Raw genomic sequence first — 19443 nt, 5'->3', positions numbered from 1 at the left:
GAGTGCCAAAAAACAAGTGACTAAGTTATCCCTGAAGTGTTGCAATGGAATAAAAATCTGTTAACAGCCTGCACGTCAGTAATCTTTTGCAATGACCATTTTAAATCTCAAGGCTGAAGACAGTCTCAAATGAAGTACATCAACTACCAAATAATTTAAAAGGTCATGAAGAAAGTTACGCTTGAGTAGTTTTATAACAAATAAGCAAACCAAACAAGCAATAGCTCACCCGTTTCCCCTTTCTGCCTCACTTAGCACCATTCCTCCTTTCACGCAGTGGGGTTTGAAGCCTCAGATAATAAAAGGTGTCATGTGTTTATTAAGGTCACGAACATCCAACACCTGAATGATTTTGATATCCTTGGTACAACTCCTCAAATATAAGTCAGCCACATTTGTCTTCTTAACAGCATCAATATTACACACACATTTTATGACACGTACAACTTGGACAGTGGCAATATTTATACTCTTCCTAAATGTTTTAGATAAAAGGTGGAAGTCAAACCTCCTCCACGTTCATCTACCTGTACGACCATCTTAGTGAAGTCCTCAAGCATTGTACCCTATATTATTCATGCATCAAGTCACTAAGTATAACCTATATACTTAGAAGCCTCTAAGCATAACCGACGGCAGCTTCGTGAATCCAATTCAGACAGGCTTTTGTACATGACAAACATGAATCAGCTTATAAATCTGGATGTAGAAGTTTATCGTAAGAAAAACATAGAAATTTAATGCATGTTGTACACTGCAGTTGTATTTTGTTCATCACTACCCATGATGCTATATCATTAAGCATGCTTAGTTTCACTTAAAGCAGTCGGGCAGAGAACACCAAAGCCTTCCTCAGACATCGTTTAACCCAGTAAGCCTTAAGCAGCCCTGGATAAAGCATGCAGTTGGAGAACGGGGATAAATCCAGAGATAACACTTTTGGAAGAGTTCATGTCTATGTCTCAATGACCAACCAACAAGCATATATTAACAACTTTGTCATAGGTAATACTTGTAATTCACAGCAAGGCATGCTTCAAAAAAAAAAAAAAAACAAACAAAAGGACAGTATCTTGTGAAGTATATATTACTACTCTATAAATCTATACAAAACAAATACAGGCTCATTTACTCCTCTGTTACTCCCTTTTAATTTTCAGTGAAATCACTATAGCAAAACACGAATGCAAGACTGAATGACTTCACTTCAACCCTGGAAGTCTCTCTCTTCCACAACAATCAAACAGGCATCCTTCAGTCTGAGCAGAAGGTATAAGCAAAGTTTAGTGCTCTGACCCTCGTAGGTCACTTAATCTCATCTATCCTCAATCAAAAACTACGCACTAGGAAGGTCAAAAAAACTATATATCCCACACATTCTTAATCTGCAGTTTTTTATTTGAGATTTCCACAGATCCTGTGGGTTCATCTTTCAGATCATGAAATGAGAACTACACAGCATCCTTCCTATGGAGTAACAGAATTACTGAGGAAACCCTTATTTTCTTATTACAACAGCATTTTCAGACCATCATTCTCACATAGCAACATAAAACCATTGAAGCAGAACTCTCCATTCTCTGGCAGTAATAGAGAAAAGCACAGTTCACCTTCTGAATCAAAGTACCAATAGTCACTGGGCAGCAGCAGCACAGAGAAAGCCTTCCTGCAGAGTCCTGAGTCATCGGGCTCAACTTCTGCCACATTCTTACATTAGGCATCTGCCTGCTGAGCGCTTATTTGCCAACGCAGTAAGAGGTAAACATGCTAGCCACAGGAAGAAAAACAATAAAACAAACACGAGAACGTGGGGAAAAAGTACAAAATTGTGTAAACCTCTAAGACAAGAACTAGATATAGCTCTCACCCCAGCATAACCCATGTGAGAAGTTCCTTAACGTGCTCCTTCCAGGGACTCCTCTGAGGATTCAGAAGTGCTTGCTTACAGCCATTACTTCAGATATTTTCATGTACTGATTGACCTTGCAATTTTTGTTTACTTGTTTGTTGCCTTCTTACAACTAAGTATCAAGCGATAAAACCCTGAGTTTATGAATTAGCTATTCAGATCACCAGCTAAATCAAACCACTGCATATCAGCTGAACTCAATTATTCCCTTTTAATCTACCAAAAAAGATCTAACCCTTTTAGAAATTAATATTTCTCTTTCATCTTCCTAGCAAGTCACAGAGTATAAACATCAATCAGTTCCAAAACGCCAATTAAAAATGAAGCTTTCCAGATGTTTTATTATTTCAATATGTGTAGGTGCCTGTAAGAATAACCAGCATTCCTATAAGAAATCATCTCCCCATTTCACTGCTAATGCAGCAGTCAAAATCGGCCACCACAAAATCAGCTTTTCCTAAGTCTGTTAATCAAGTAATATCAAAGCAGCAGAGTCATCAGTGGCAAAATTAAAAGATCGCATGAGAGGAAAAGCCAAAGAATGAGGATAAGTGGATAACTTCTAACTTGGGAGAAGTTTAACAAGAAAGGTACTGCCAAAACCTCTGTGCTGGTTTGTCAAACCTTTTTCCTTGATTTGTAGCCATTGCCTACACCTCTTCAGCGCTCTCAGGTGTGCCTATAAGGTCTATGCAGTCACTCAAGAGCTTTGCTAGCAGAGGCTGTGGGCATGCTGGCATTATCCGACAGCCTACGCATTTTAGAGTAAATGACATGTGCAATTATGTAATGGTCTGTTTTAAAGCCCATTATGGAATTTACAATATAGTCCCACAGAGAACCTACAGATGGGAAGAATAACGTAGTTTCTTCTGTCAGAGAAATTATTTATACTATCAAGCCTCCAAACTTTTGAACAGCGATTCGAAAGACAAGAGGGTGAATCAGAACAAAAATAAGGAAAATTAACCAATTGCAAAAGTATGGCTGAGCAGTGACTTACTTAAATCATACACATTCAAAACAACCTTCTTCAGAGATGAACATTCTCCTAGCTCACTAGCAAATAATAGGCCAGTTAACTATGACAGTATCTACTGTTCCTTAAAAGGGAGCTTACAAAATATTCTGACAGCCTACAACTTAATTGGAACTTGTACAGTCAATGAAAAGTAGAGGGAGGAGATAGACACAATACTGAGGATGTAATTTTTTTTTGGTTTAATACAATCAACGTGAGCCATCATTCAAAACTCTGAAAAAGTCTTCAGAAGAGATACTTAAGAACTCCCCCTCTTCCTCTCTTTTTTAAATTAGTACTATTCAAAAAACCACGTCCTTATCAGGCACTAAAGTATGTTCATACTCCTCTGGAAGAAAAAAAAAAAAAAAAAAAGATTGCTATCTGCCAACTTGATGGAAGAAGAATAGAATATCAGCTTTATTTCCAGGAGGAGCTCATCTTTATTTAGTGGCTAAATTTATGTGAAAAAGAAGTGAATAAGCACACCCATGGCAAATCACTGGAGAACGCAGATCCAAGCTCTAAATCCACTAAATCAAAGACAGAAGCCTTTCAAATGCATGTGCCCTATATTGTGATATTTACAGACATTTGCACTCTGTCATTGTGGCCTTTATGTCAACTTCAGCTTTCATAAGCTCTGTATATTAATTCTGAATGATTATTGAAACGACTACACCACAATTTAGAGCTTAGCAAGTCTGTTAAATACTTTTCAAACATGCATAACTAATCTACAGTTTTATATTCCCTATCTGCAGCCTTGTCGTGAGGACATGTAACTGCAGTACAGAGAAATCACGATTTGCATGATCACATCTCCTCCCACATTACTCCCATTATGTGAAAAACAGAAAACTGTTACACCTGCAAAGTTGTCATGTAAACTGCAAACTGGCTTTGTAAAATATTACTTTTAAAAGCTTGGCTTTTCAAGGCACTTCACCTGTTAAAAAAAGGTGTTTGTTTTTTTTTTTAAGCAGGTTTCCAGTCTCTCTGTATGGAAACATACTTGATAACAGCAACTGTGCATTGAAAATAAGACAAATTAGTCTTAGGTTTTTTTTTTTTTCCCCCAAAGACCATTTTCAAAGGCTCTTGACCATTTCTCATATAGCAGTTTCAACTCATTACATGCTTAATAAGGAAGGACCAGTCACATCTTTAATCAACTCCTGCACAGCCTTCGGTGTTTTTAAGAGATGTTCAGAGTCAACTCAAGGTCTTCTGTGGAAAAAAAAAAAAAAAAACAACAAAAACTGTCCATCTCATTACTCCCTGGTGAGCAAGCAGGGACAGGAAGATTTAGACCCAGAGAAGAGAGTAACAGATCCACAGACTTCCATGGATTGCACTCATCACTAATTAATTTAGATCACTACATAGCTCTGAAGGACTAAAATTAGAGGAAAATAATTTGAATGTTACTTCTGAAAAAGAGAGGATTGCTCCTTCTACATTACGAGACAGCAGAAAACATTAGTTACACATCTAATTGTCACCATGAAGCTATGAAATTAGAATTTTGAGCATTAAGATATGCTTTGAAGGTTTTTTTTTTTCAGAGGGAGGAAAATATTAACCCATTTCTATCACTAAGCAGCTACTGACTTTGAGAGTACTACACAGAACTGCAGGAACCTCAAAGAAAATTGAAGTTCGAAAGTAAAAGTTTTGCTAAGAGTTTCGTGCTAGAGCATACAGTTTACTTAATATAAACAGATATATCTCCAAGTAACGTGACAGGTTTCCATACCATACATTTGCAACATTTCTCCTGGCGTACATGACCCAGTAGATTCATGCACTATAAATTAGGTTAGATGTTCTAGATATCTTCAAACCTCTAGATCTGAGCGTTTGGGGCTGTTTAGTTTGGAGAAGCAGCAGCTGAGAGACCTCATTACTCTACATAAGTACCTGAAAGGAGGTTGCACAAGGAGGATGCCAGTACCTTTTCACAGGTGAGACAAGGAAATAATATCAAGTTGTGCCAGGGAGATTTTGGTTGGACATCGTGAAGAATTTTTTCCACAGAAAGGATGACCAAGCACTGCAGCAGACTACTCATGCAAGTGGTGGATTCCTCATCCCTGGAGGTATTTGAAAGTTGAGTAGATGTGGCATTAAGAGACACAGTTCAGTTATTGGAACTTGACAGTCAGGTCAGGTTAATGGCAGGACTCCACGATCTTGAAGGCCTTTTCCAACCTAGATGATTTTATCAAATTATAAACTACCCTCCTGACAGAATCAGAGAGGGACACTGGGCCACCTCATCCTTTTATCCCTCTCCTCCCAGGCATGCTGGCAGATACAGTGCTTATGCTGTAGATACTGTACTGAGTGCTGGCAGCTGCTAAATCACACACATGGGATTTGTTACAGGGAAGCGTGCACTTCACAGAGTAAGTCAAGACAAGGCTTTTGTTTAATCTTCCTCCACAACTTCTAAGCAGTATCAGTCTGTCTACCTTATCTCCAATATCTCCTTTGCCTTAGCCTCTCAAAAACTGTACCTCCATGTTATGTTTCGGCTTTATTAAGGCGGTGATTTTAACAAATGAACCTATCTTAGCAAGTTTGGGCATGTTTTCCAGTTAATAAGCTGGAAATACATCAAGGCAGAATTCATTATCACATCAGTTTTGTGCTCACTTTCTTTCAGGCTCCTAGTACAGTGTGCCAATGAATCATACTCAGTACCTCGGCCTCAGTGTCATTCTAAATCATTCTTCCTAATTAAAAATTGCTCAAAGATGGTATAATAAGAACACTATTTGTAATGCTTTCTGAAATGTGTTTGCCAACAACTAAGCTACTTTTGTCTTTCATTGTTGCCCTACAGGCAGAAAAAAAAAAAAGCAGATATTTTGTCTCATCAACCTAGACTCTCACTTAGGTACACGACAGACTAGATATCTGAAGAGAGATGACAAAGTTTGAACAAAGCCCACCAGCAGGTACCTGACCGTGAATAACCTTCTTGTATTTCCAGCTGGGTATGTCCAAGATTGTGCTTCTCACATCAAGGAGACCGAGACACTTCACCGAGGGTGAAGAAATACCTTTATCCTCTCAAGATGAAGTTTATAGAGAAACCTTTTCAAGACACACAAAGAATATTTCCCTTCTAAAAGCCAATCAGAAGTTTTCTTCTACATATCACATATAAGGCTAATCTTCAACCAACGGACTCAAACTCTCAGTTCTCCAGCGCATACCTATGAACTAAGAATTTCAAACATTATGCCATTAATGAGTGAAAGAAAACAGCAAATTCTATTGCTCAAAGATGCCCAACAAGGCCAGCTAGATTAGAAAGAAGAATTGAATGGATATAGCTGTAAGTTAGCAAAAGGAGAACTCAGACACTATGTTGATACTGAATGTATTTACTGTATTAAAATGAATACAGCCAGGCTGCTTGTTTGCATGTCAAATGCAGAGTAGTGAAACTCCTTAAATAAAGTGTTATTAACTGCTTACTGCATCCCTCAAGTCATTTCCACCTTGTAGTAAAATGGTGATTAAGTGTTCTCTAGTTAGGCCATGGAAGCTTACAACATACAGAAGCTAAGAGAGCTTCAAAGCACTCAAGTCAAAAAAAGTCATCAACAAGATTGAACACATCAGGTTTTGGGCATCTAAGTGGAGTGCTTTAAAACTGCAATTATTTCCCAATCAAAATCATCTTCATTTACTGCTATTTTAGAAAAAGAAATGGTTTTGTTTAGTCATTTTAACTCCACCCTAAACATTACCTTTGCTTAGTTCTTGAGAGAGCAGCTACTTACAAGATAGAAAGGGATTTTGGTTATGTAAGACATTTTTGTTTCTGAACATTCAGGACTGCTTTTTACACTCATTCGAAGTACTATGCAAATCAAAAATATTACACATTTATGTATAAAAACAAGTCTTAGTAGAGAATGATTTCTCTAAAGAGAATTGTAGTAGAAGGCCATTCAGAAAACAAAAATTACAAGTTGTATATTTATCCACTCCTTTCTGATGGCATTAATAATAGAGTATGGGTAAAGAGAAAGCTTTAATAAAGCACATAAACAGCTTTAAAATATTCAAAGTGCATTTTTTTTAAATGGAAATGGAGTAGCTCCTTGATTCAGATACATGCATGTTCCGCTAATCCTGTAAAGATTCTTTCTAAATACTGTAAAATGTATCCTAGAAGGAGGTGAATGATTTCAAAAACTGGTAAGCAATGATCACAGCATCACTTGACAGAAAATTTGAAGTCGTCAGCCAGTTAGTTCTACTTGTAAAGCAATGTTATGACATATTAAAGTAGGAAAGTTCATCACATTTTCATCATTTGAAGCCCTAATACAGAATCACTAAGTACCTAGATGGGGAACAAAAAAAACATAGTAATTAATGTACTATAGTATGTGTGCATTGATTTCTACTTGGGATATATTTTAGTGGTAATAACGTCTGGCACCTGACTGCAAATCAATAGGAGACACTACTCTATTTTAAAAAGAAACAAAAGATTGCTTTCCTCATTTTAACTGGTTCCCTTAGAGTTCCACATTACAGTTTCATTACTGTTTTGTTTGCTGTTACTTTAAATAAGATTCTCAATCCAAACTAATTTTGCCAAGTGAACACAGTCTCTATACTACTGCTCTTTTCATAATTACACTGTCAAATTTAGAGAAGCAAAACACCAACATCAGAGGAAAATGAGATCAAGTCTTCTCCATGCAAAATATTCTTAAATATTAATATTTGCCATCACAGTTCAAATACCACAACATTATGCTTTGCTTTCTTCCATTGTTTAACAATCCTAAGAGAAAACAAGAGATATTAGTTTAAATAGTTTCAGACCAATAGTAGGTCGGGGGAGGTGATCCTGCCCCTCTACTCAGCTCTCATGGGACCCCATCTGCAGGACTGCATCCAGATTTTGGGCCCCTAGCAAAAGAAAAACATGTGTTCGAGTGGGTCCAGAGGACGGCCACAATGATGATCAGAGGACTGGAGCACCGTTCCTGCAAGGACAGGCTGATAGAGCTGGGGCTTTTCAGCCTGGAGAGGAGAAAACTCCAAGGGGTCTTCACAGCAGCCTTCCAGTACATAAAGGGGCCTATAGGAAAGCTGGGAAGGGACTTCTTATAAGAGCAGGTAGAAACAGAACAAGAAGAAATATCTTTTAACTCAAAGACGGTAGAATTCAGACTAGATGTTAGGAAGTCACCATGAAGTCACCTTCGTCACCATGAAGGTGGTGAGACACTGGAACAGGTTGCCAGGAGAGGTTGTGGATGTCCTGTCTCTGGAAGAATTCAAAGCCAGGCTGGATGGGGTTTTGAGCAGCCTGGTCTAGTGAGAGATTCTGAGGTAATAGGTTAATGGAAGAATAGCAAAAAGACTGGATGAATTTCCAGAAAAGGTGTAATTGATACTTTTTTGGATTGAACCTGGCAGACAGATAAGCAATATACAGTTACCTACTCACTCTCTTGGCTCCAGTGGGATTGGAAACAGAAACAGGAGGGGGGAAAAAGAGAAAAAAATAAAGGTAGGACTCATGGGTTGTGACAAAACCAGTAGATAGGAAAGAAAAGGAAAAAAAAAAATGAATAAAAAACACAAACAGGTGATACACAGTGCAGTGATATGTGAGAGAATCAGTGCCCAGCCAGTCCCCAGTCAGCAGTCCTGCCAGCCAACTCCCCCATGTTTTTAATTGTTGTGCATAATTCCACATTAAATGGGATATCCCACTAGCCAGTTGGGGTCAGCAGTCTTGGTTCTGCCCCTTCCCACCTTACCATGTACCCCTAGCTCACTGTTAGCAGAGCAGCACAAAAAGCTGAAAAGTCCTTGGCACTGCGTAGACATCACTCAGCAACAACTAAATCATCCAGAACTCAAAGGGCATTTAGACAGAGACCACCCTTTTACAGGGCTTGAATGTGATAGGACAAGGCAAAATGGCTTTAAATTGAAAACTTAAATTATTTAGATTAGGGGGAATTTTTTTCCCCACTCAGAGGATGGTGAGGCATTGGAACAAGTTGCCTGGAAAAGTAATGAATGTCCCACCTGTGTTTAAGTCCTGGCTGAATGGGACCCTGGACACCCTGATCTGGAGCCTGGTTTAGTGGGTGGCAAGCCTGCCAACGGCAGGGCATTGGAACTAGCTTATCTTTGAAGTCCCATCCAACCCAAGATGTTCTACACTTTAAAAAAAAAAAAAAAAATCACCTGCACACCTTTTTCTGTGGCAACACCAGGCCTTCTGCAAGACGTTTACTTTTTTTAGGAGTATACAGCCAGATAGATATGGCATAGGTGACTGAAGATCCATTGTCATTACTAAACAACAATAAACAGAATTAGGGTGATGAAGGTCACGTATTTTCCATGAATTATTACGTGTAAAATTATGTGTAAAATCCACTATTTTTAGAATAAAAAAATCATTGTAACCGATTAGAAATGAAACCTAAAAATTAACACTAAAGCCTTCAACAGAAAATACATATGCATATGAACATTACTGCTAATACATAACATAGAAGCACTGTTCTAGAATTCCTTCGGACCAGTCAGCTGGTTTTCTTACATACCAAACAATTTGTGTTAAAGCTAATAGGACAGCAGGCGTGATTTCTTGCAGGATGTACTACAAACAACTCCTGGAGAGAAAAAAAAATCTCTTGTAATCTAATTTCACAGTTTTTACTATAACATTGCCAATTTCAGCAATATTGAGCACTGTTTCCACAGGAAAAAAGAGCAATTTAGGTATTTTACTGTATAACAACACAATTAAGTACAAGAAGACATACTTCAGTAGGTTAAATCAGAGAAACAATCCTAGGAATCACTCAAAGTGAAATCCTAATTTAATAGCGAAGACTGAAAGCTTTCAGCAACTTCCAGCACTTGACTTGCTATTTTTAAGCAGGAAAATATGTGATTGAGCACAGCACCATTTGCTTTTTTTAAAATTGATTGCTCTGTCTTTTCCCCGGTAATAAATATACTATCCTAACTCATTTACATAAAATTCTGGAACCAAGACAGCATATAAAGCTCAGATGCAGAACAGCAAATCTGTGTTAGAGTGACCTTTTTATGTCTAATGTGCCCACAAAAACCTACTAACAAATGAAAGCTTTTTCAGGGCTGTCAGGTTTCACTGACAAGTTTAGAAAGGATAAATCAAGACAAGGCAGAAAGAGAAGGTATATTGATAGGAAGATATGAAACAAAAAGGGCACTCTTCAGAAGACAGGTTAGGGAGAACCCAGCTCTATGCCAGCTCTGATCTGCTTGGTTTTATTCAAGTAGCTGAGATGCTAATCATTTACATTTCAAGGAAAAATTGAAACTTGCTGATCTTCCACAGAGTGTGGGTGAGACCGCCTAATTCTGCATGACCTGTATCCATGGAAGCAGAGGAAGCACCTTCAGAGCCCACCCACCTCGGCAGCATTTGTTTAACTTGAGCACTGTCTTTCTCATTGGAAGCAATTGCATTTATCAACATAAAATGAACTGAAACATAACACAAAACTGCTTCAATACCTCAAGGTCATTGTACACTGCTTTCTAGCAATATCAATACATCTAAAGGAACTGAGTCTTGTAAGAGTTGTACAAACAATGGCAGGTTGTTCACCTGCATACAAAGAAATGTAGACAAAAGTGAAGCGATTCAGCTAGCATATATCTTCAATTCACTGATTTTCTGCAAGGAGAACTAACGGAACCAAACCAACATACTCTAGAGGTTTGCCTATTCTTTTCAATTTAGATACATCTAGAGAAGCAGATATCAGCATACCCTCTAACTTCACTTACCAATGAATTTCTCAGAGGAAGAACTAAGTGCCCACTTCCCAAGTTTCACTAAGTCTTTCTCATTGCCTCTGATTTTAAGCATTGCTTAAGGAAAAAAACCACCTTGTCATTTGGGCCCAAATTGTCTTTTAGGTCTTCCTCATACACCTGTAAAAACTGAATTCAGTCATGCTTTTTGCTGTACTTTAAATTGTGATCCAGCTTAGCCCAGATTTAAGAAAAACGTTTCCTTTGGTTTGGTTTCCTGGTAGGTTTTTCCCTTGCTTACTGCATTGAAGCAGATATATGAAATTAGATCTCAGATGCTTTATAGGAACATGCAACCACATCCGAGCTGTTCTCTTATGCTACCTCTATACGGTGATAAAGGAGGACCCTTGTTTTCTTTTGCTCTAAACATATCAATTTGAGATCCACATATATAGCCAGATAACTTCCCTTGCAAACTTACAGATTACATATAAATTGATATAAACAGATAAATAGACAGAACACAGCCTGTACTTTGTCCTTGGCAACTTAATAGCTTCCAGAGAGCAGCTATGAGCTTTTTCCTGCCACTGACAGCATAAGACCAGATGTCTAAAACTTCAAAGTCCTATTAAAGTAAATTGGACACAACACATGTACCTCTCCACTGCAATTTTAAGTTACAGTCCTAAAATAGAGAGCAAGTGGGGTGCCTTTTCTTCCCCAATTCAAGAAGCCGAAGCCAAAAATAGCCTTAGTGGATTCCAAGACCACTCGATATAAATGCAAATAATTGCTTAATCTCCTATCTGCCTTTCTCCAAGTTCACTGTCTCTACAAGCTCTGTCTGTCTTTTTTGTTATTTTTTATTTAAACAGTCAACGTATTTTGGGGTTTTTTTTGTGAGGTTTTTTTTTGTTTGTTTGTTTGTTTTGCATTTGTCTCTTTTTGTTAAAGGGGAACTGTTAAACACTGTTTTGACCCTGTGGAAGCAAAGGATAGAAGATGTTTTTCCTCTCCTTTACAACTCCTATTCTTTCACAAGAGTACCCCTTTTGGTTCCCAAAGTACCATTCATATTCTGAAAATGACCTTTTCTTTCAACAGGTCTATGGGCTCCTCTACTTTCAGAAACCAACATTTTCTTCCTGGCTCAGTAGGGACTATTTTAATATTCTCTTCAGACACTCTTTATTGCCATACTAATAAACGCATTCAGGTTTACAGTGAAGAGAGATCTTACCAGACAAATGGCAGCAAGGTTACAAGCTCAAGCCTGTGACCTTCCGAAAGCTTGTTTTTCAGAGCTGCCTGATGGGGTGAACAGTGCACTGATGTTATTCATTGAAACAGGAACTCCAAATATTATCCTTTTCTAAACAATGTCATTTTACCTTGACAACATATCATCACTGGCTTTCTTCTGCTCATCTCCTAGGTCAGGAAGGGAAGGTGAACAATTTATCATTCATGAATCCCCACTTTTAATGCAGATATTAAATCACATTCAATTTCCATTGAAAATATATTTTGAATATTATATACACATACATATGCAGCAGTATTAAGGCACAAAGGCTAAATATATCTGTCAGATATCAGATCTGAACTAGGATGTAGATATAGCATTTTCAACTACAGTACAAAGCATTTGTGAATTACATTAGCAATTTTTTTTTTCCTAAAGCCTTTAAGCCACGTAACCATTAGTAAGTAAATACTTATACAGGATTTTCAGTTTTATGATTCATTTGACTACAACTTGCAAGAATTTTTTTTTAAATAAAAAAGCATTAGGTCACGCAGGTTCAGTTACTGTGAATACTGGAAACCTGTAATGATTTGTACAATTTCTTTTCAGTAAGATTTACAGTTTGGGTTATACCCCAGCTATACAAAAAAGTGCCATTCCATGTGCTAATCTCCTTCTTCAGTTCACAGATTTCATTTCCAAGATAATTCGTATATGTCAGAAAGGGCCTGCTGTCATTTTTTCAAACACTGAGAAAACTGATGCCATCACTTCAGATGTGTACACGTTCCTTATTTGGGTAACGCTGCCACCCAAACATAAACATTGCCCAGTAAAACTTCAGGTATTACTGTTTTCTGCCTGAAGAGCAGACAAATTCAGCCCTTACAACTTACATCCTCTAAGGGCACCTGTGATTTGCCAGGAAAGATTCAGAAATCAAGCTTACTTCAGCAAAGAGAATTACAGGGTACATCCCCAAGCAAATTAATGACACATCAAGACTAGGAAAATAAGGTCAGTGTCTTTGGATCTGAATAGGATGCTCACAGTTGGCCTAGATTCTTCAGTTAATACTTTCTTTGAAGGCATACTTGAAATTAACTCTGGTAGGCAAAAGTGGACATGCCAGATTTCGGAAGTGAGCCTTCTGTTCCTTTACCCACTGCACTTTACAGAAGTGAATCAAGTGCAGCTTTAAAACGTTCTTTTTATAGAACTCCTCTCCAGACTGCTAAAGGAAGCTGAAATTGGGATACAAAGTGGATTCTTCATCTACATATGTGAATCTATACCTACATAATTGATCCAGCTCTCCATAGTCCTCCACTAAACCCACCAGACACCGCTAAGCAAATTTGTGAAGTTTATCCTACAACAAAGGGGACCACAAAATAAAAGAATTCATCTATTTTGGCTTTCTCTAGAAAAATGAAGATTTTACAATATAGCTCCACAATTTAGATACGCGTTTGTATAACTCCTAGTGGACAGCTGTATATTTTCTATGATTCTATTACTCAGCCAAGTGACAACGTTCCAGAAGATGCTCTACAACACAATGTAACTATGCTATTAATATATTTCTGAAGAAAAAAAAAAAAAAAGGATTTTTTTTCCCTTTACAGTGTTATTAATCTTCTGTTATAGTCTTTTAAAATAACTAGCTGCTTCTGAACAATCTCTAGTTCATACTTTTTATAGGGGTACCAGTTGAGTTATTTCTTCAAAGCAGTGAAATTCAGTGGAGTTCTCTCTGTTGACACATTCTTCCAAAACTGCTTTTATCAGTATGTATTGCCCCTGCGTATATATTGTCTTAAACTGACAAAATTAGGCGGTATCTCTCCTTGTAGTTACTTTGCTGTAACTGAGCACTGGGAATAAATGCTATCTTGGACATAGCAACAATGCAGAGAGATTCTAAAGTCCAGGAGGCACAAAAAGCATTTATACTATGATGTTTCCCAAGCAAACAGGGCTGGGCAGCTCCACTTAAGATCTGAACCTTTCCCATCCAAAGAGCACGTTCTTTAAGTCAATCATCTAAAGACAATCTGGTAATAAAACACTTCTCTATCGAAGAAGACCATTCAGTGGACCAAAACAGCACTATTTAGAGCCTGAAGTCTAAGAACAACGGTTTGTAAAACAATCCTTCAACTTTAAAATGAAATTAAAAGGATTTAGTAACGTTCTAAGCAAGCAACTCTTGCCAACTGGCTCTCAGATCAGAAAGCTGTGCACTACACTTGACAGAAAACTAGCATAGCAACAAGAAGCCAACCCAAGATTTAGCACTGGAAGCAATTCAAACACCGCCAAAAAGAACTGCACGTTTTCACAGAGCTTTTAGGATTCTCATTCATGCATACCTAGAATCTCACAGTGAAGGTCAGGCACACTACCGTTTCATCTGCTCCTCATATTTAGATTAGAGATATACTTAGGCTATCTTCAACAAAAAAAAAAAAAGTATTTTTTAAAAGTGGAAAGATAGCTAAAAGTAAAGGAAGAAATCACACCCAAGAGCTTGGGGACAATAAGAGTAGTATGGCTATCATGCTTTTACAAAGCTGAGCTAACCTGAGCAATTGGGATGCTTTTACATATCTGAGTAACTCTTCCATTTATAATTCAAGGGCTAGCTGCACTGCACTTACTCCACTTCCCTTTCCCACTTTGCCTTCTCCTGCAGATGTGAACTAAAAAAAAAAAAAAAAAAACCAGAATAATCATATTGTATTAAACCAGTTGGATTACCACAATCATTAATTCAAATATATATTGTTTTGCAGTGCCTGTATTAGGCAAATACTATGATCCAGCTTTGAAGTATTCATATGAATGCAAATGTCTTAGCCAAAACATACTATAAATTGAAAAGTAAAATATAAACATTATTTCAGTGATTATAAGAACACAGCACATAAAGGTGAGGCATTAAACATGAGGAACAGAGCCGGAAACCAAGTTAACTAAAGGGGTTAACTACACCCCTGGAATGAAACTGTATTCATTGTTGCAAACACAAAGCAGACTCTGACAAGTCTAATTAATGAATAGAATTCTTGTGTCTTCTACAGTAGACCTTTAAACTGCTCCTGCTCAGCAGGGTCAAAATGATTTCACTGGGGGGTATAGGGGCTATTGAGCTAGAACAGCAGCTGTTTCACTCAATGTCTCGCAACATACCAGAATCCCAGTGAATTTTGTACTGCATCACAGTATACGTATGCTGACATCCCTCTCATCTTTCAAACTGAATTTAATCATAATATTCAAATGAAAATCCAGTAGACAGTTCACATCTCTATGCATGTCATCTAAAATACTTTCACATACTAACATGGGTTTCAGGGTCTACTCTCCCCTCTCTGACCTTGCCCGGGTGCATATCAGTGAAGTAAAGCATTTGCATGCTCATAAATCCCCATAACTATAAAAAGTGATGTCCATGAGGAAGAGTTTCATACATAAGTTTCCATATGCGTATCAAGCATTTTCTGAACCCTGCAAAGACTGCTAAAGCAAGACAAGCTCAAGTTTATTAAAGCATCTGTGTGTTCCAGCATGGAGTTCAGGAATCTTGAATGCAACATTACTCAGCCAATTTAACAAGATTAGCCAGCCTGCATTTTCCACTTTCTCTCATTTCTTCTTCTATAACAAGCTAGCTTGTATCTAAGGAAAGCCAAGCTCTTTTAAAGCTTTATTCTTTCACAGCCAGTAAAGTACAGCATTTACAATTGGGAGCTATCACGTCAGAAACACAATAGTTTCTCACGGGTCATTCAAAGTGTGCTACACAAACCAAAAACAGGAAAATAAAAAAGAGAACAGAAAGAAAGGAGACTAATTAATAGTTCTAAATTTTAGTTAAACTCTGTTCAACCTCCTGCTTCTCAGATCCAGCTAGACAGCTAATAAGCCTTGTGGAATTCTGGCTCTTAATTAACTCACAATTATTTCTCCAGAAGGATTAGAAGTTTCACCAAATGCTCAAGAAGTCAGCTTCCACTGCTCAAATTAGATTACTGCCTACGTTTGGGAGCAAAGGTTACTGCTCCATATTCTATTTGTAACAGACTTGTAAGAAAAAAAGTGATCACATCTTTAAAGCAGATAAAGGATGCCCACATTTTCACTGCACAAAACTTCCCTGTGCAAGCATGTAAATTCCCAAGCAGTAATTCAGTCATTTAACAAGAAAAGCAGTAAACACATACCTGGAACGCTTACATTAAACTGTTTTAAAGCAAGAGAACACCGTGAGTATGTTGAGGCTAATCTAACATCTTTACATGCTGAAGGTTGTGATTCTGCTCCCCTAGCAAGGAGCTAAGCCAAGGATCACCAGCTGCACCAGCAGCTAACACCACTGACTTCATGTGAACGATGAATTGTAATGTTTATTATGAGCCTTATAAGTGGTCTAACTGCTTTGTTGGTGATTAGCCATTCCTTGGCTTTTGGCTAAACACATACAGGCATACAGGGTGATTTAATGTGCTCTGTCAGTTTTGTGAGCCTTTTATTCAGGAGAAGGCACAAGTTTTTAAATCACAACAATGAAGCACTTGCCCTTACTGCAACAGTCAATACTTGGTGAGGGTTTTTTGTTTGTTTGTTTTTTGTTTTTTGTTTTTACTTTTGGATTATATTTGTCTCCTCTATTCTGCATTTCCTCTTCTTTGATGTTTCTACGCAACTTCCGCACACCAACTGCCCAAAAGCAGGCCTTAACCCATCCACTTTCAACATTGCCTGACTTCATTACAACAGCCAGCCTTGTGCATTTGGTGGACATCCCACCTTTATCTTGCAACTTCTTGGTACGTGGATATGCACATACACAATCATTATTGCCCCTTAGATGGTTATATTCCTCACATAGTTATGTAAAACACTTACATGTTGTCTATTGATGCTAGTAGTGTTACAAAACACTCACATATAGGTTTTAGTTGCACAGTTTTAACTTGCAGCCGTCTCAGTTCAAGGCAACGTAACATAAATTATATCCTGCTTATCACACTTAATTCACAGATGACAAAGAAAGCAACCTGACATTTCCCAGTTTTTCCAAACAGCTCACACTGAAAAGTCTTAGGTTTAGCAGGCTGTTAAGTAATGAGTAAAAAAGTTTGAGATAATATAAATTCCTGAAATACTAAAACATGCCTTTGTTTGCCTGCCTCTTTTTCCTCTAGAATATAGGTATGACATTCAAGTAACTTTGAAGTCTTGAACCTTACTGAGATTGCCTAGAAAAATAAAACTAAGATCCACCCTGAGCCCTCTCCACACATATATTCACAGCTTTTAGACATATGTTTTGATTTTTAGGTAATGGGCAAACAGGAATTGGACTCAACGATACTTGTGTGCCTCTTAAAAACAAGAGATATTCTGTGATTCTCAGATAAGAATTCTCCCTGAAAGACAGCATACATGGACCAGCTACTTACCAGTAACATTCTGAGGGCCCCAACAAGACCTGTAATCGCAGATGCCCACTTTTAAGGACTGTCATCAACTTGCATTTCTGACTAGAAACATATTTTTTTACATCCTTGTCGCCAGCTGGTTGGTCACACTCATTAGACTACAAGTTGGAACCAAATCATCTTAAAAAGGTCCTTTTCAGCCTAGATGATTCTATGATGCTACAATCAAAGGAAAAGGTCCCATTCATGTAATGTAACAAATCTATGTGCACATATTCATAACAAGAGTTCTAGACATATCACCTTTCCAGAAGATAACACCAGAAAAAGGTTGTTTCCATGCACAGAAGAGTCAAATATATAACATCCCTTTACGTGAAAGGGCTTTAGACAAGGAGAAACTCTCCTAAGCATATATGGAAATTATCACATTCAGTGGTTCCAAACTTTAATGGAAACATTAAAACAAAACTGTGCATAATAGTTAACCTCCGTCTAGGCCCACATTGAAGTGATTCAGTTGTGGAAGATCTATCAAGACTCCAGAGGAATAAACAGATGACTAAAACATGGTTTACTTTGAAAATTGACATTCAAGTAGCTAAGTTGTGTACATAAAGCAACCTTGTAAAACAAGGACTTAGCTGCAAGCAAAGCCCAGTATATTTACTCCAGTAAGCATCTATACCAAAATAACTGCCTATGAAAAACAACAGCATGCATACAACCAGTACATCATCTAAACCTGCCATAAAACACAATGTAGGTTATAACTACAAAGCTCATCCCTAGCTCCCCTTTCCTTGTTTCTGCTAAGACAACCAGCTACTGAGGCAGAGTCTGCTGGCCTATAGTCCAGCCATTATGTGCATACTTTCAACTTGCTGTGAATTCATAAAATTACAGTTTGGGAGCCCCTGTCTCCTGGAAAGGCATCCAACAAGGTTTTCCAGCTGTTCAGTTCCTGAAGGGGCTGTGCAGCACAGCAAATGCCTCTCTACTGAAACAGCCAGCCCATCTCCTGAGCCACAAATGCAAGAAAGATGCATGGCTTAGAAAGGGTTAACCAACAACCCCTAGAGTGCCCTCTCTCTACCAACCATCCATAGAAACCATGCTAACATGACACAGTGCTCCATCTTCTCAGATGGTGCCTACCAAAACATCAAAATTTTCTCAGCTGCCTTATCACGAATGGCTCTCAGAAGCTCTTTAAATCCTACCTGTATTTCATGCATGTTGACCAACAAATAATTAATATATATAAGTAAGGACTTCCCAGTTGTATATATTCCATTTTCAGAGTATTATACCTGGCTATGGGCACCCAAAGAAGAGTATGTGGGTACATAACTAAATTTGGTGTATGAGGAATATGGACATAGCAGCTTTAGCTGTCATACACAACAGGAATAACTACTGTGAACAGATGGCTGCTCCAGATATATTTTTTTTTAATATATATATGCAAATTAAGTCCAACTTCCGGTTCTTTATTTTCAAGCATTAACTATTACCTTAATTTAATTACATATGCTGTTAATAAAAACTTATTGTCTACAGTACCTTATTTGTGCCTTCCTATTAACACTTCTTAGTCTTATTCTGCAACTACCCATCTGAGGGATTTTGAATTCACTAAGACAATCTGCATGAGTAAATGTTACTCACGTACATTAGTGGTTTTCAAGTAAGGTAATTAGCTTACAAATGTTTGCAGGCTTTCCTTATTTTTTTTATACCACGGTCAAACACATTATTAATATCCAGTGCTGAGTCTAATAAGAATTTCATTACCTTCTGGGGTTAATAATGAACGCAGCAGGGACAAAATCAGTACCACTGTATTAGCCATCATTAAATAGGGTATCTGAGCTCTAAACATCAGCATCATAGTGAGCAAAAAGCTAAATGCATACAAAAAGAAAAAGTTGTTTGCCTACTGATCTCATTCAAATTCCAACTTCAACATTAAGCCCCAGATTTTAAAATT

At 37.7% G+C, this 19443-nt stretch overlaps 1 long non-coding RNA gene across 1 annotated transcript; it reads right to left on the bottom strand.

The window, feature by feature from the left end:
- Nucleotides 1-234: 234 nt before the first annotated feature.
- On the bottom strand, nucleotides 235-12185 carry LOC128084292 (uncharacterized). The gene is made up of 3 exons (XR_008208441.1): nucleotides 12143-12185; nucleotides 11992-12059; nucleotides 235-373 (listed from the first exon to the last, which is right to left on the bottom strand). It is a non-coding gene; the product is annotated as an uncharacterized LOC128084292 (long non-coding RNA).
- Nucleotides 12186-19443: the final 7258 nt, after the last annotated feature.

The sequence above is a fragment of the Tympanuchus pallidicinctus genome, unplaced genomic scaffold, assembly GCF_026119805.1.
Source record: "Tympanuchus pallidicinctus isolate F22 unplaced genomic scaffold, pur_lepc_1.0 scaffold26, whole genome shotgun sequence".
Lineage (NCBI taxonomy): Eukaryota > Metazoa > Chordata > Aves > Galliformes > Phasianidae > Tympanuchus > Tympanuchus pallidicinctus.
The sequence above is the reverse complement of the archived record's forward strand: the minus strand, read 5'-3'. Positions and strand labels throughout refer to the sequence as shown.